A 14,838-nucleotide genomic window follows, 5' to 3' on the forward strand; every position below is an offset into this window, starting at 1 on the left:
ATTAAATATACCCAGATATTATCATTTATGTTGCCCTTCCTTCATTCACAATATTGTAAGCTTTCTTCTGTTAGTATTTCTCTTCTGTTTTAAGAAATTTCTTTTATATTTATTTTATGTAATTTTGCTGGTCAGAATTCGTTTTGTTTTCCTTTAACTGAAAAGAGTTTCATTTCAACTTCATTCTTTTTTAAAATATTTATTTGGCTACACTTGGTCTTAGTTGTGGGATGCGGTATATTCAATCTTTGCGGCCTGCCTGATCTTTAGTTGCAGCATGCGAACTTTGCTGCTGTATGTGGGATCTAGTTCCCTGACCAAGGATTGAGCCCAGGCCCCCTGAGTTGGGGTCATAGCCGCTGGACCACCAGGGAAGTTCCTCAACTTCATTCTTGAAAGTTATTTGCTGTAACATTTTGGGTCAACAAGGTGGATATTTTTGCTTGTTTGTTTTGTTTGTTTTAACTGTTAGCACTTTTAAAAGACCCAATTACTTTAAAGCTTCTGTGATTCATGATGAGAAGTCATCGATAATTTGAATTGTGTAGTGTTTTTTCCCTCTAGCTGCTTTCAAAAATTTTTTCATTGTCTCTGGTTTTCATCAGTTTAATTATGGTATATCTCTGTGTGGGTTTCTGTGTTTTTCCTATTTGGGATTCACAGAGGCTTTTTTAAATACACAAGTTTATGTCTCTCACCAAATTGGGAAATTCTTAGACATTATTGTTTTGTTATAGCCACGCGTTCCAGGAAACAAGCTCACTCAGAAGGACGATGCAGATAGTGAAGTGCAGTTTATTACACCGGCGGGCCCAAGGCAGAGTATCCTCTTAGCCAAGGACCCCGACCAGCATTTGTGAAAATCTTTTATACCCCATGTGTATGTGTCTGAACCCACCACCCAACTTCCTTGTGACTTACATAAACAAAGGAAAGGTAAATACAATCACAATAACTCCATCATTCATGTGTTATGTGTTCAAACAGTCAATAATCAATAAGCCTGAGGTTACATTCCAAATAGTCAATAATCAATAAGCCTGAGGTTACAGATAAGAATTTATGACCTGTCTGGAGGGGGTCTTATCTTTCTATTGTCATTTCCACAGGCACTAAGCACAGAGTTCAGAGTCCATTAGAGAGGTGGCCGAGCATAATCAGCACGAACAGGCCTAAGATGGAGTCCAGGCCCTATGAATTCCTTCTTCAGTTTCAAACATTTTTTCTGTACCACATTCATTCTCCTCTTTCTGATGCTCTAACAACACAAATGTTAAAACCTTTTGATACTGTTTCATAGTTTCCTAAGGCTCTGTTCCTTTTTTTTTTCATTCTTTCTCTTTTTTTGTTCAGATTAGCTACTTTAAACTGAATTATCTTTAAGTTTACTGACTCTTCTGAAATCTACATTTTGCTGTTGAGTCAATCAACTGAAAGTTTTATTTTGGTATGCTTTTTATATCTAATATTATTTGATTATTTTTATAGCTTCTGTTTCTTTCTGTATTTCCTGTATTTCAAGAGTATTTGCCCTTCTGTTTTGGAATATGATTATAAACAGCTTCTTTAAAGTCTGTCTGATAATTTCAACATCTTGGTTATCTGAGTGATTGTTTATTGATTTTATTTTCCTTTGCAAATTGTTGAGATTTTTTTTCATATGTCAAATAATTTTGGATTGTATCCTATACATTTTGAATATCATGTGATGTGACTTTGGATTTTGTTTTAATACTATAAATACTTTGCTTTAGCAAAGCAATCAACTCAGTTCAGGCCACATCAACTTTTAATGGACTATGGTTCCTGTGTCAGTTCAGTTTCAAACTATTGCAGTGTTATTCAGATTTGTTGCATATGTTTGCCAGTCTGGGTAATGATCAACTCTTTGTTTAGTCCTGAAAGCCTCTGACATACTGTTCAGGATCAGGTCCATGCATACATCGTTTGTGGGTGAGCCCTGAAGTTCCTATATGGCTTTGTGACATCTTTCTCAAACTGCGTCTATTCTTCATTCTGACAGCCTGGATCTCAGAATCTCCTCTTCTTGGTCCTTCTCTGTTCTGTAGATGCCGTCCTTCTCATTCTTTGAATGAGAAATAAATGACTTCTCTTGAAGCTCTTTCTGCTCGTATCTATTGAGAAGTTACAAGATTTGGGGCTTAGTATTAGCCAGAAGGCTAAAAAGGTGAGTTCTAGTCTCCCCAGTCTGCTGCACTGTTCCTGCAGGTAGACCCGCCTCTGAGATCAAGTGGAGGAAGACAGAGATTTCCCTCCATTCCCTAGTTCACATAATTTCTCTGGTCAGAGAAAATGTTTCCCCTTCCTGGGAATTTCAGGTATCAGCTGGCAGCCACTACAGGCACTACCGTTTCTGCCCTGCCCCTCCCCAGCTGCCAACCAGCCACTGTGAGATTAAGCTTTGGGACTGGGGATTGCCTGGGAGCTGGAATAAAAGGAAAAGAAACACACACACACACACAACAACAACAACAACAACAACAAAACCCAGGGGGGTTACTCTTTCTGTTCTGTAGATACCCTCCTTCTCATTCTTTGGATGAGAAATAAATGACTTTTCTTGAAGCTCTTTCTGCTTGTATCTAGTGCGAAGTTACAGGATTTGGGGCTTCGTTTGAGCTCAGGTCTGCAGAATCAAAAGGAAGAAAATCATAATCTGCCTGCTACTATTAACTCTTCATCACTTTTAGATATTAATAGCTGCTTCATTCATTCTATATAGGTTTGCAGTTACGTTCAAGGGACAATACAGACTGGACCCTACTTTGTCCCTCTTACCCAGACCAGAACCTCTGTACTTCTATTTTTTGTTTCTCCAACTTATCCATTTTACAGATCAAGAAATAAGGTCCAAAGAGTTAAACACCTGATTTGAGGGCACACAGTTAGTAATAAATGAACCAGAATTTGAACTTATGTCTATAGATATTTTGACTTGTGTCAAGGATGTAAACCTTACAATAATGTTAAACACTGAAATTATTATTAGCTCTTTATTATAAAGAGAGAAACAGGCTCAGAGAAGCAACACAGCAAGTCAGGATTTAAACCACATAACTGAAAGCTAAGCTCCGTATTCACTGTGCCTCTGCTCAGTGGCTTAGTCATGTCTGACTCTTTGTGACCCCATGGACTGCAGCCCGCCAGGCTCCTCTGTCCATGGGATTCTCCAGGCAAGAATACTGGAATGGGGTGCCATGCCCTCCTCCAGGGGCTCTTCCCAATCCAGGGATTGAACCCAGGTCTCCCGCATTGCAGGCGGATTCTTTACCAACTGAGCCATCAGGGAAGCCCATGTTAACTACTCCATGGGAAATTTATGTGGCTAGATATACAAAAAGGACTCAACAAATATTTCAAACAGACATTTTCTAAGGGAAAAATGTGCCTCAACACACAAAAAATATTTTTATCATTGTGAAAAAAACTGGATTAATGTTTTAAATCCCCACAGCATTGCTTATTAACTCACACAGTGTGTTCATCCATCTCCTTATAGATGTATTTCTCTCTTTGTTTCATCGATTACAACATTCCAACTATTTTGTTTCCTATGTGTTTTCAGCTGGAGCAGTCAAATTTCAACCTGGTTGCTTTCTTGGGTTCTTCACATTTCCCATGTCAGGGCAAAGGAAAGAGCCGTGGAGGTTTCTCCTCAGTACAGTGTCTCCTGCTTCCCCGAGCACAGATAACATTGCTGTAAACCTGGAGCCACGTGACTGCCCTCATCAGAATGGAGGAGATGATCACATCTGGAATTTATACAAGACTCCATTCAGTGAGGCCGACCCTCCCCCCAAGATGGGAACCCATTCACCATGGCCTTGAGTCCTTCAGGTGAAATAAAGATGTTACTGTAACGATAGTTGATAAAATCAGAGTAAATATTGTGGCCTTGTACCAGAGAGCTTTCTATAGCAGAGAAGATTATAATAAAGACAGAAAATGTATTGTGACCCCCATCTTGCTGCATTACCATAACAACGCAGCTTTGTGGCTCCAGTGGGGCAGAGAATCAGGTAAGAGGTTTACAGATGTTTTATTTATGTGCAGATCTTTCAGTGTCAAGGTGGGAGAAGGACTCCTCTTAGGTGTATTTTCCTAGGTAGTTGATAGAAGGTAAATTCAACAAACTGATCAGTCTTGGAAATCTTTTTTACCAGTTGATTCTCAAACTCTCTTACTAGTGAATTTTAAAACACATATTTGAGAAAGAATGGGAGAAAGGCTTGTATCATCAAAATAAAACACACTTCATTGAAATTGAACACTTTGAAAGATTTCCTTGGTGTCTCAGAAATGTTCTGCCCTCTCCTTTGAGCTGTTCCTTTTATGTCTTTCCTTTGGAGGTTTTAATTTAGTGAACACAGAGGATATTCTGATGTGCACAGCCAATTCAGGACCTACCCTGAAGAGACGCGCCCCACTCCCTCCCATCCCACCCCTCCTCTCCCCCCACCCCACAACAACACACACACACACACACACACACACACACACACACACACACTACTGCTGCCAATTTCAGGAGGAAGAGTACAGAATTTTGAGAAGCAGGTTTGGAGATAATCCACCCTGAAGGTTGGAAGTGAACTGAAATTTTCATTCTGTGGATAGACGATATGGTCAGAAAGACCACTAATGGTTTGAGATTGTAGATTACAAGGTTTCTTTGGATAAGAAATGGGCTTCCCTTGTGGCTCAGCTGGTAAAGAATCCGCCTGCAATGCAGGAGACCTGGGTTCGATCCCTGGGTTGGGAAGATCCCCTGGAGAAGGGAAAGGCTACCCACTCCGTATTCCAGCCTGGAGACAGTCCATGGGGTCGCAAAGAGTCGGACGCGACTGAGCGACTTTCACTTTCAGGATAAGAAATGGGCTCTGCATCCAGTGGCCATTGAGAGTCAACCCCACATTCCCCTAAATCCTCTAGTTGGCAGCACTAGAGCCACCTGAAACTTTTAATATTGATGTCTGGAGGTTGTTTACTTTGCATATGGCTGAGGATTCTTTAAAATTACAGAAGAAATTTTTTTAAAGAGAAAAAAAATGTTCCAGCAATAATTATAAAACAGAACTTTATCCCACTGAGTTTTATAGATTCTAGTTGCAGGTGGTGAGCTCAGAGGTGGCAGAGAGTGAAGTCACCGACTGAGGAGAAGAGCCTGCCTTGTGCCAGAGAACCATGTCATGAAAAAAAAAAAACAAAAGACCTGCACAGAGCCAGGGGTCCCAGACTCTAATAACTGAAGCCAGGCTCGGAGGAGTTTCAGATGTCAACTTCCTTGTTGGGCAAACCCTCAGAGTGGGGTCAGCAAGCCAAGGGGCTCAACAGTGTGATGAGGGCTTCCTGAACTCTCATTAGATTATCCTTCTATTTTGTAATTTTCCTCCAACACCAATTTCCTTAGTATGCATTTTAGTTAGAGATTTGGGGCAGGCCATATAGATAAACATAAAACATTTTTGAAAGAAGAAAACCAAAACCAAATAAAATGTGAAGCATTTTGTGTGTTTGTGTGTGTGTGTTTTGATGACATCACTGCCAGGTTATTTTATATGTGATTAGATCAATTGCTATTTAAAAAATAATTTGGTAATTTATGTAAATTGTCAAATTTACCAATATTTTCATTTTTTCAAATACTGTACTTTTCTTAAAAAATGTTTATTGTCCTTATCTCATACACATAAAGCACTCTCCAAGGCATTTGAGGTTGTAATATGATGACTGAGATATGTTTTTTGTCTTTAAATCATTTAGCATGGATTGGAATGGAATCAAAATGAATATGAATAAACAGAACAAAAGGTAGAAATGTAACAGATGCCATAAGATGTTTCAATTCATGACATGTTCGTTTAACCAACCCAGCTTTTAAGTACAATGTCTGGTTGAGCGTAGTTTCCTTTGCCCAATGAGTAAATTAACAAGTAAATGAAGTAATGAATCATTTAGATGAGATTCTATGGGCATTAGGGGGAAGCAGAAATTATTTCTCTGGAGCTGAAGTCAGGGAGGATAACATGGAGGCATTGCTGTTTGAGCCTTAATTGTGGAGATTTGAGTATTTGGAGATGAAAAGAAGGTCTTTCCAGGACAAGAGCGCGACATGAGCACATGCTCAGCAGTGGATAATGAGAGATGTGGTTGGCAATGTGTAAGCCATCCAATTCTGCTGAGCAACGATCACAGCATCATTGAAACACACTGGAACAAAAATAAAACCAACTAAGCCAGGCACTTGCTACCCTGTCAGGATGTGGGACACAGCCCCACTGGGAAGTGGTTTGTCATTGGAGGAGGCCAAGTCCTGGAAACATCAAAGTCAGCCAAAATGAGATTAAAAGGTGGACAAGCAATCTAAATTCTCTGGACCTTGGTTTCTTCATCCGTAAGATGGGGTCACTAATACCTATATCATGGGCTTCCCTGGTAGCTCAGCTGGTAAAGAACCTGCCTATAATGTGGGAGATTCTGGTTTGATTCCTGGGTTAGGAAGATCCCCTGGAGAATGGATAGGCTACCCACTCCAGTATTCATGGGCTTCCCTGGTGGCTCACATGGTAAAGAATCCATCTGCAAAGTGGGAGACCTGTGTTCAATCCCTGGGTTGGGAAGATCCCCTGGAGGAGGGCATGGCAACCCACTCCAATATTCTTACCTGAAGAATCCCCATGGACAGAGTAACCTGGTGGGCTACAGTCCACGCTGTGGCAAAGAGTTGGACACGACTGAGCAACTAAGCACACACACATAGTACCTATATCACAAGGTCATTTTGAGGATTATGTGAAGTTAGGGCTATCAATTAGCTGGCAAATAACAAAAATGTGTTTATTATTTTGTTAATAATAATAGCAGACATTATTTAGCCAGGTGTGGTTATGTGAGTAACATTCATTTGAATTCTACTGAGCTTATGTAATTACAGATAATAAGACATCTAAACAACTTGCCCATTAAGTTCATTCTGTATTTTGTGATTTACCTCATGCATTGATCTGCTCAGCTGCATCTGGTTAGAAATGTTAAACACTGTCATCACCAGAGATTTAGTGCATTTCATGTAGATGAATATAAAACCAAATATTTTCAAAGAAAGCAAGCTAAAGAAGAACATAGGAAGGCAGCATAGTGTGCTGGTAAAGAGGGAGCCCAATCTAAATTCAAATCCCTGTTCAGTCACTTACTATCCCTGTAAGCTTGAGTTAATTACCTAATCTCCAAATGCTTGATTTCTTCATTGTAAAAAGGGGATGGTGATGATAATTTTGGCAGCAATAAAAACCAAACAAAATGATGACAGTAATAATAATATCTAGTTCAAAGAACAGTGTCTGGAATATAGTAAGTATTATAATTGCTTATTGTTATCTTCTTTCCCTTATGTCCTCCTTAAAAATTCCAATACCAGGTGACCAGGACTTGTGGGAAGGATGAATTTCCATGTGTAAAGATGGAGGACAGAATATTTTTTTTGTTGTTGGAAAATCTGAATCCTGATCCTAGCTCTGCCACTACCTCACTGCATGACCTTCCTTAATTTATTTCAGTTTCTTTGTTAAATTCAAAAGTTAGACATCTGTTGGATCATAGAAAAAGCAAAAGCATTCCAGAAAAACATCTACTTCTGCTTTATTGACTACACCAAAGCCTTTGACTGTGTGGATCACAACAAAGAGTGGAAAATTCTTCAAGAGATGGGAATAACAGACCACCTGACCTGCCTCCCGAGAAATCTGTATGCAGGTCAAGAAGCAACAGTTAAAACTGGGCAAGGAACACAAGACTGGTTCCAAATCAGGAAAGGAGTACAGCAAGACTGTATATTGTCACCCTGCCTATTTAACTTATATGCAGAGTACATCATGAGAAACGCTGGACTGGATGAAGCACAAGCTGGAATCAAGTTGCTGGAAGAAATATCAATAACCTCAGATATGCAGATGACACCACCCTTATGGCACAAAGAGAAGAAGAGCCTTTTGGTGAAAGTGAAAGAGGAGAGTGAAAAAGTTGGCTTAAAACTCAACATTCAGAAAACTAAGATCATGGCATCTGGTCCCATCACTTCATGGGAAATAGATGGGGAAACAATGGAAACAGTAACAGACTTTATTTTGGGGGCTCTAAAATCACTGCAGATAGTGACTGCAGCCATGAAATTAAAAGACACTTGCTCCTTGGAAGAAAAGCTATGACCAACCTAGACAGCATATTAAAAAGTAGAGACATTACTTTGCCAACAAAGGTCCATCTAGTCAAGGCTATGGTTTTTCCAGTGGTCATATATGGATGTGAGAGTTGGACTATAAAGAAAGCTGAGCATAGAAGAATTGATGCTTTTTTTTTCTTTTTATATTTATTTATTTTTTTTTATTAAATAAATTTATTTATTTTAGTTGGGGGCTAATTACTTCACAATATTGTAGTGGTTTTTGCCATACATTGACATGAATCAGCCATGGGTTTGCATGTGTTCCCCATCCTGAACCCACCTCCCACCTCCCTCCCCATCCCATCCCTCTGGGTCATCCCATTGCCCCAGCCCTGAGCGTTTGTCTCATGCATCGAACCCGGAATGGTGTTCTGTTTCACATATGATAATATACATGTTTCAATGCTATTCTCTCAGAACGTCCCACTCTCACCTTCTCCCTCAGAGTCCATAAGACTGTTCTATGCATCTGTGTCTCTTATTCTGTCTCGCATATAGGGTTATCGTTATCATCTTTCAAATTCCATGCATATGCATTAGTATACTGTATTGGTGTTTTTCTTTCTGGCTTACTTCACTCTGTATAATGGGCTCCAGTTTCATCCATCTCAATAGAACCGATTCAAATGTATTCTTTTTAATGGCTGAGTAATATTCCATTGTGTATATGTACCAGAGCTTCCTTATCCATTCGTCTGTTGATGGACATCTAGGTTGCTTCCATGTCCTGGCTATTATAAACAGTGCTGCGATAAACATTGGGGTACACGTGTCTTTTTCAATTCTGGTTTCCTTGGTGTGTATTGGAGAAGACTCTTGAGAGCCCCTTGGACTGCAAGGAGATCCAACCAGTCAATCCTAAAGGAAATCAGTCCTGACTATTCATTGGAAGGACTGGTGCTAAAGCTGAAGCTCCAGTACTTTGGCCACCTGATGGGAAGAACTGACTTCTTGGAAAAGACCCTGATGCTGGGAAAGATTGAAGGCAGGAGGAGAAGGGGACGGCAGAGGATGAGATGGTTGGATGGCATCACCGACTCGATGGACAAGACTTTGAGTAAGCTCCAGGAGTTGCTGATGGACAGGGAAGCCTGGTGTGCTGCAGTCCATGGGGTCACAAAGAGTTGGACACGACTGAGTGACTGAACTTAACTGAAGTGAGACTAGGTAAGCTCCATCTTCAAGGTCTGTCATTTTAGGATTCTGTGTACCTAGTGTGTGAGATTTCCCACCAAACTGAGTCTTTGTATACATTTCAAGAGACAATTTTAAAGGTCAACCAAAACCAATGCATCACTTCACATATTTAGTTTGTTCATTTAAATAATCAAAAAACACACAAAATAGTTTTTAAGGAAAGCCAAACATTTGTCTAAATGCAGGCTGTCACAGAGGAACCCATACTTCTTCCTTTAACTCAGGTCTATATTTGGAGAAGAAGTTATGTTGTGTAGGGTAAAATTTAGTGGGGAAATTTTAGTGTTTCCAAATTTTTGGCACCATAAGTAAAGACCATTCAGGTGTTTACTGAGATTTTGACTTAGTCATTAGGTGTGTTGGATAGATTCAGACTAACTCTTTAAATAGCTGCTAGCTCTCAGTATTGAAAGAAAGATATCCCTAAACTATTTGAAAATTCCTATATGTTTTTGATAGAGACAATTTGGAGAACACATTTTTAGGAGTTGGGGGCGAGTATTTTTCAAGCTTCTCCCAGCACCTGAGCATGCACAGCATCTGTTTTTCAGAAGCCAAATGTCAGAGGCATATTCAGTCTGGTCTCCTTGGTGTCTTTTGGAGTGCAGCCTGGACCCTGTGGTGTGCCACATACCTTAACCATTTTGATCCTCAAACAAAGATCTGTGGAAAACTGGGTCTGCAATAGGCAAAGGAAGCCAGAGATATGCAGTTTCTAAACAGAACCCTGAACAGCCCACAGAAGACTTTATCCTCTGTCCAGCACCCTGGACAGTTCACACAACTCACCCCCCGCCCACCCCCACACCCCTTCCTGCAACCCATGGCTGCTAATGGCTGTTGAGGGTCCAGATTAGGATGAGACAAACAAGCCATCTAGGGTACACTCCAAGAAGGAGTGCCTAGGTGACTTGCTTACCTTGTTCTACTTTTACCTCTGTGATTGTCTACAGTTTGTTTATTCAATGAACCTTCACTGAATTTCTAGTAAGTGCCTGTCACTGTGCTACATGCTGGCAAAACTAATAAAACAGTCCTTTTCCTCATAGGGTTTTCTTCCTTTAGGGAACTGCAAGTCAATATGACTAGAATTGTTTGCAGAGGTGGAAGTGTTTCAAGCAATAATTTTGGGAAATGAGCAGAAAATAGAACATGGATGGATCTGTGCACCACATTCAGGGAGATAAAGCTTTTCAAAGCTCCATGACATTTAAAGCTCCATGACTATGGAAACATGTTTTTGTTGCTAGCCACTGGAAACAAAACACCTAGCAAGAGAAAACATAGGGTCTCGATATTCGTGTGATATGTGTGATAGTGAGCCACTGAATTTTAAGAAGAGTGGTAATTTTATTTTTCCATTTTGCAGTTTATAAGTATCACTCTGGCCATGTTATGGAGGATGGATTAGAAGGAAAAGAGACTAAATTCAAAAAGACCAGTTATAAGATGATTGCAGCAGTTAAAGTAGAAGATGATAAAAGCCAATATCAAACTCAAAATAGATATGAGCAACAGGGTATGAGAAAAGGAAGAATATAGAATTAACAGAAGTTCAGTAGGAGATGTAGATTTTTTGGAAAAGATTATTCACTTTGGGATATCTTTGAGTTTGAAGTAACTGTGCAACATCAAAGTGAAGGTCACTTAGGGGGCAATTGTTCTGGAAGAAAACCAGAAGTCTGGGCTGGGGAATGTAAATTTGTTTCCAAAAACAGTTATGGGCTTCATGGAGTCATTTATACCCTCTTATGAGAAGAGGGCCTGAGGTGTAGAGAGAGGCAAGTAAAGAAAGAGAGCAAGACTAGAATATCTAAATTCTGTTGTCCCCATAACAATTACGTTTTGATGGACCTGTTTTCTCACTCATACAATAAAGGTATTGATTCCGGTCATCTCTTTGTTCCTTTAAAGGTTTATGTTCTTTGGCTATTCTAATTCAAGATTTAAAAGTCTAATGTCTATAGAGGTAACGTAAGATTTTCTGAACTAGTAAAGCTGCCCAGGAAACCAAGATAATTTGGGTAAGTGTAGGGTACATACAGAGTACATATAGAAAACATATAGAGTTCACTTCTTATCTCCAGATAACTGTTGCCACATGAAAACTTAGACATTAGAAGATGCCTTTAAACAGGGGTGTCCAATCTCTGGGCCATGGGCTAATACCAATTCATGGCCTATTAGCAACTGGGTCACACAGCAGGAGATGAGCAGCAGGCAAGTGAACAAAGCTTCATCTGTGTTTACAGCTGCTCCCCATTGCTCACATTACCACCTGAGCTCTGTTTCCTGTCAGATCAGTGGTGGCATTAGATTCTCACAGGAGCATGAGCCCTACTGTGAATGCGAGGAATCTGGGTTGCATGTTTCTCATGAGAATCATCCTGAAGTCATCCGCCTGGCCACCCTGGTCTGTGGAAAAATTGTCGTCCACAAAACCAGACCTTGGTGCCAAAAAAAAGTTGGAGACTGCTGTTTTAAAGGTAGATGAAGATACCATGTTACATCCTCATAGCCCAATTCCTATAGTATTTCAGCTATAGGGGGTATAGATTCATGTGAGCTCTAAGTCATTATAGGACAGCGACATCCTGTCTTTCTGCCTCAAGATCTTTCCTAATGCTGTGGGGCATAATGGTTTGCATACAAGTTAAGTCCAAAATGTGGGCAAGTTACACCCCAGGGGGCCAACCCTCAATGAATGGGGGATGGGAGCTTGTGGATAAATGCTCTATCCTCTCATTTTTCTGGTGAATAATTCTGGGAGATTTTTCTTTATGCTTTCCAGAGATTAGAGTGGAATTGAATCCTTCTTGTGCTTAGAAAAGATTTTTTTTTTAATAATTTCTTTACATTGCAAAACATAGAAAGTCTCCACGGCAGTTTTAAAGTGACTCTTGTCTCCTATGACTGGAGATAGAATGCATAAATTTAACAGATCTCCTATACTAAGAGGACTATGTTAGAGAGAGAGTGGGGCCCTGAAACATGGACTTGGGACCCTTGGGTAGACGAGTCTAAACTTGAACTCCTTGATTTCCATGAACACTTTTGGGCAATAGACACAGCCTCTTTTCTCTTCTTAGAGAATAGCTTTCTCTCTCCAGGAGACATTTCCTAGGTGATGTTTCTCAAAATAATGCCACTTTTAAACTGATCTCTTCCTACCTCCTACCATTGCTTCCATACCAGTAACTAGACCAATAATAGGTCTCAGCATAGGTAAAGTGAAATAAAACCACTTTCCAGAGAATAAAATAACACACTAAAAAGAGTTTAGGACTTGGTTAATATGCACCAGTAGGAAGCTGGGAAATATTCAGGAGAGAAGATCTTGATAGAGTTGTACCAGGTGGAACAGAATGCAAAGCTATATGTGGATGAATTTATTGATATGGGAGCACTCTCCTGTGACTTAAGACTTAGCATTCTGGTGAGGACACCTGGAGCCAGTCTGGCAAGCTTCTGGAATAATTCTTTAAAGCTTCTGAATGATGATGGACTATAGTAAATGAGTTGGGTATGGCAAAGCATTGAAAAAATGAATAGTAAAGTTTAGGGCAGTAAAAATGTTGGAATGGGGTACCACCAAATGCCCACTACCTAACTGTTTCCCTGGGAGGGCTCAGAAGTCCTACCTTCCACTGGACAATTAGGAATATACCACTGAGGGGGTAGCAGCATGACTGAAAAGCTCAGTGGTAGTTGACTGCTGAAAGACAGTATTGACTGCAAGAGACACTGTGGTGGAACAGGGCTCCAGAATTTCAGAAGCCAGCTGGCAGTATTTTGTATCAGAGGAAAGGTTGTCACCGTTAGTACCAAAGCTAGATGCAACCAGAGTTCTTTGACTCACAAGGATCTGTCAGAATTGTTAACAGATGATGACATCTTTAGGGGTGAGTTATCTGAGCAGCTTACTAGGGTATTGCTTGATTTGTATAATGGGAAATAATTGAGAATTGATAAGCAAAGGCTGACATGAGTCTTAGCAATGGAATACTGCAATTCCTTACTCAATTTTTAGACATGATCAGTTTTCAGATCCAGGGCTTATTGGCAGAAGGGAGACTGGTTCCTCATAAAGAAAGACCCTGAAATGCCACTACAATAATATTTATAATATTTTGTTTATTTAAAACGTTGTCTTAATCCTTCCCTAAAGAATTTGAAGCAATTTATGAGAGTGAGTATTAACAGAGAAAAGAAGAATACCCAGAATGTACTAGGGCTATTGCATACGAAGTCAGAGATCACAGTGATGCTATGATCAAAATATAATCATGGTCCCTTGGTTAGAATAGAAGTTTAGGAGAACTGATAATAAATAAAATCCTGACCCAAGTCCATCTAACAGCAGATCCAGGGGGTTCATGGATCTGCCTAGTCCTGGAATATATAAGTGGGGTGGATATACTTAACTGTTGGTATAACTCTCACATCAGCCCCTGATCTATAGAATAAGAACCATCAAAGTAGAAAAAGACAAGTGGAAATAAAACACTCCATCTTCTAACCAAGATATATATCAAAAGAAATATTGCATACTCGGAGGAACTATAGTTATTAGCTAGTGCATCTAATAGGTAGCATATGCTTTTTTGGTACTTTGTCACATCCTCATGTTCTGCTTCTGATTTAAACTGCAACTGTGGTGGATATTTCTGACTCACCAAGGACAGCATCTCACCTCAGACTTGTACTCCTTGTCTTTCTTTTTATAGCTACAATCTTTTCCAGTTATGGCAGTCAAATCAGCCTATGAACAAACCTGGCTTGGCTTGCAATGTATGCAGAAGTGTTAGGAAGTTAATATCTCTCAAGGAGAGGGGCACTGGGGCATAAATATCACAGCCTCTGGTCTTTCAGGTCATTAATTTTGGAAAGCTTTCTGCCTATATCCTAGAAATTCCAGTGCAATCAAGCCTCTGTTTCTTCCAGCAATAGTTACTCTTCAGTCAGCTTTTAATCCTTGTCCATTTTAACTTCCTGCTCCCTTACTATTGATTTCCGGAATTGATTTCCACAAAAACTACCTATACCCAAATCTTTCTCAGTGACTACTTTCTAGGCCAATCAAGCTATGACATCAACTTGATGTTGCCAGATCTTCCATTTTTTAAAAGTTAAATGCAATTTTATTTGATTCATTTATTTGGCTGCATTGGGTCTTTGCTGCTGCATGTGGCCTTTCTTTAGCTGCTGTGAGCAGGGGCTACTTTTCATTGTGGTGCCCATGGACTTCTCACTGCAGTGGCTTTTCTTATTGTGGAGCATAGACTGACTCTAAGTGGGCAGGTTCAGTAGTTGAGATGCACAGGCTTAGTTATTCTGCAGCATGTGGAATCTTCCCGGACCCAGGACTGAACCTGTGTCCCCTGCATTGGCAGGCAAAT

General features: G+C 40.0%; 1 long non-coding RNA gene across 1 annotated transcript in view; it reads right to left on the bottom strand.

Annotated features, from left to right (window-relative positions):
• Positions 1-2,507: 2,507 nt before the first annotated feature.
• The window catches only part of LOC145512185 (uncharacterized), a 44,862-nt gene continuing 32,531 nt past the window's right edge, over positions 2,508-14,838 (bottom strand). Inside the window, exon 8 of the long non-coding RNA XR_014058377.1 lies at positions 2,508-2,647. This is a non-coding gene — a long non-coding RNA (uncharacterized LOC145512185). The remainder of the gene's footprint in view (positions 2,648-14,838) is intronic.

This window comes from Giraffa tippelskirchi, chromosome 7, assembly GCF_054371585.1.
Source record: "Giraffa tippelskirchi isolate mGirTip1 chromosome 7, T2T-mGirTip1v1.2.pri, whole genome shotgun sequence".
Lineage (NCBI taxonomy): Eukaryota > Metazoa > Chordata > Mammalia > Artiodactyla > Giraffidae > Giraffa > Giraffa tippelskirchi.